We start from the raw sequence: 3,594 nt of genomic DNA, 5'->3' as shown, positions 1-3,594 counted from the left end.
CGCTCAAGGACACACATCAAGTCTGACATCGTCTTACCTTTGTTTTTTGTTTTGTCCTGTGCACAGAAAAAGTTGACCAGATACAAATAAGATGTCCGTCCGTCGATATATATGTTTAAATACTCACCGATGCGCATTCGCTTAAACCGTGGGAGAAAACGCTCCAGATGTCTGGTTTGTTGTGAACGCGAGGGAGACGCACGGTCTGCTCTGACAGTACTGATGGGTCCAAGTCTGCTCTGCAGCTCATTCAATGACATCACAGCTCAGAGTTATTGTATGGCAATATCCACCCAAAATATATATAATAATAATAAAATAATAATAATAATAATAATAATAATAATAATAATAATAATAATAATAATAATAATAATAATAATAATAATAATAATAATAATAATAATAATAATAATAACTTTATCTGTATAGCACCTTCATAGAGGAATTGCAGCTCAAAGTGCTTCACAGCAAATAGCATACAATTAACATACAATGTACCCTTGATCTATGATGACCCCCAACAATCTACATGCAATAAACACAATACCTTAAATACCTTTATATAACATAAACATGTGTTAAATATATATATATATTTTTTTTAAACGAATGTCAACGACATGTTATTCATATTGGAATTTGGAAATGGTATTTTCCCAATCCGTTTTTGATCGGTCTACTATACTATAGCAGTACGAGACTCACTGAGGAGCTGAGACAGTGAAGTGAGTAGCATTCTGTGTATCAATTTGGTTGCTGTTTGTCTCTGAATCAACTGAATTCACCCCTGTCATAAGTGGGTGTGAATCTAGCATCTGGCTTTTCTCCTGCTAATTAGTCCAAACAATTGTCAGTGGCCAGCCCCCTACAGGTGTGGGACAATATTCCTTAGGGATTTAAGTGTAGTTTATCCAAGCGCCAGCAAAGCGCCGGCGACCGACTAAGACAGACAAAGACTTGGAGTTTTCCTGCTGGAGTTTTCCGAGGAGGCAACCGAGTGCATTAGAGTATCTACTGCCCCTCACTTGCCCTCCTCCAGCAGGCCACTCTTTTGTACCTGCATTTTCTGGTCTTGCCTTGTTAGCTTGTCAACTAACTCGACCTACTGGTTTTAGCTCTTTAGCTAAACCTTCAATCAGCTTCATACACATAGCCTTTAGCAGTTGATCCATAGTACTTCGTATTTTTATTTGTTCCTGCTCTACCTGGTGTAAGCATGGCTCTGTGTTCTGTCTGTCCTGTCTGTCCCTCTCTCCTAGAAAGGTTAACTCGGTTAGAGAGTCGTGTCCTTGAACTTGAGTCAGGAAAACAGTCAGCTTTAGACGTCTCGGACACTATAGGCTTTTCTAAGGAGCCTCTAGCGAGGTCTTCTTGTCTGGAGAGTCCCAGACATAGTGCTCAGGACAAGGTCTTTGCCCCAATACGGAGCGGCAGTGTAACCGCTCGGCCTCAACAGCACCTGCTCCGCAACATGATTTTTCACGTGTTGCGGGTTCCGGTCCCAGTACGCAGCGGCCTCCACTGCAACCCCGTCTTCCTGTCCTTGTGATTGGCGACTCCATCACCCGGCATATTAAGCTAGGTAAGCCAGCCGAGATCAAATGTTTTGGGGGAGCCAGAGCTACCGACATTGAAACCTGTTATGGTTTGTAACCGACCCCAATCGCACAACACAAGACAGGTATGAGAGTAAGCCAAAACAGGGCAAATATTTATTATAGAACAAAAAGCGGCACAGTCCCTTTAAGGGAAAACACAAAAACACTAGAGTCAAGGAAATATGGAAAATGCGGCACTGTGCCTTTAAGAGGCGAACAGGCTAAGGGACTAAGGCTAAGGGCCAAAGCTAAGGACCAGGGCTAAGTGTCAGGGCCAGGACCAGGGGCACTGGAGAGGGGGAACAGGGACAGAGGCCCGGAGAGGCGGGCTGGAGACAGGGACAGAGAACAGGGTTAAGGCCTTGGACAGGGCGAGGGCCAGAGCTGCTTACAGGGATGAGGACAGGGTTCCGACGGCGGAGGCCTGGCACGGGAACAGGGGCCCGACAGCGGGGGCCTGGCACGGAGACACTCCTCCTCCTCCTCAGATGCTGCAGACGGGCAGCGCAGAAACACAGGGGGTCCCAGGGGACCGGGGCGAGAACACGCCATCCTCCCGTGGAAATAGGGAGCGTTGACGAGTCGGGGTCCGGGGAACGGGATGGGCACACGCCGTCCTCCCGTGGAATACTAGGGAGCGACGACGAGCCTCACCTCCAGGAACGAGGATCACGAAGAGACGCCTTCCTCCCGTGGAATCGGGAGCGATGACGAGCCGGCTTGACGTCTGGAGTGGGAACACTGGAAAACCTCCCGTAGAGAAATAGAGAGCGAAGACGGTGTCCCACTCCAGGCAAACGGCGACAGGTGGTGATGGCTGGGCCGTCGTCTCACGCCGGAGACGCGGCAGGTGATGGTAACGTACAGGATGGTAACGTACAGAACTCCATGAACACAGAGTGTACACAGATACAGATACAGAACGAACACAGAGTCCAGAACACAGAACAACCCGCCCAGGACTGGAGGGGAGTCTGCAACCTATGTACTCTCCCGAGGTGATTGCAAACTCCCAACAGGTGCGTGAAGGTAGAGGATCAAGGATGTCCAAGGGTGGGGGCTGGTGAAGAGTAGAGGAGAGTAAATCATCGCAAGGGTGGGGGCTGGTGAAGAGTAGAGGAGAGTAGACAGGGAAAACACAGGAAAAAGGTCCAGGGACAGGCGAATCCTCACAAAACCAACCTGAGATTTCTGGCGAATAGCATAGTCAAGGGAAAAGGTAACCCACATATCACACCCACTGAAGATAAATTCGAGCATATTGTTATACACGTCGGAATTAATGACTGTAGGATGAAAGTCTCTGAGGTCACAAAGATCAACATAGTTAGGCTTTCTGACCTCGCCAGAAAGATGAGTCGGCATCGAGTAATCTTCTCTGGCCCCCTGCCTGTAAACCGGCATGATGATGAGTTCATGAGTAGGACAGCTTCTCTACACCGATGGCTGGAAAAATACTGTAAAGAACAGGGCTTAGGGTTCGTGGATAACTGGTCCTCCTTCTGGGGGCGCCCTGGCTTGCTGAGAAAGGACGGCGTGCATCCTAACATGCAAGGCGCCTCTCTCTTATCTCGCAATATAGACAAGATTATAGCTTCGGGCTGACAGCCACCCCACAAGCATGCCAGGGTGCAGGCTCTTAGCGAGCCTGCTAGTCATGCTAAACCGATGGAGCCTGCCAATCCTTATACCTTTCTTGCTGGGTCCCTCCTCCACCAGGCTCCCCACTCCTCTCTTTCTATCTCTACCCTTAAACCGGTATACCCAATCAAAACTAGAATATCTCGTTACGCTCCGCTTTACCCAGCTCGTCCTTGTGCGATAAACCATGCCAACTTAATTGCGATTAAACCTACCCGCATGGCTGAAAATCACGCTGCTAAGTATACAGAGTGTGTGAAGGTTGGTCTTATCAACATCCGCTCTCTGCCAACCAAAGCTCTTTTGGTAAATGAACTGATAACAGACCATAGTCTCGACCTATTGGGCCTCA

This window comes from Notolepis coatsorum (genome assembly GCF_963971535.1).
Source record: "Notolepis coatsorum genome assembly, chromosome: 13".
NCBI lineage: Eukaryota > Metazoa > Chordata > Actinopteri > Aulopiformes > Paralepididae > Notolepis > Notolepis coatsorum.
This window is presented reverse-complemented; position numbering follows the sequence as displayed.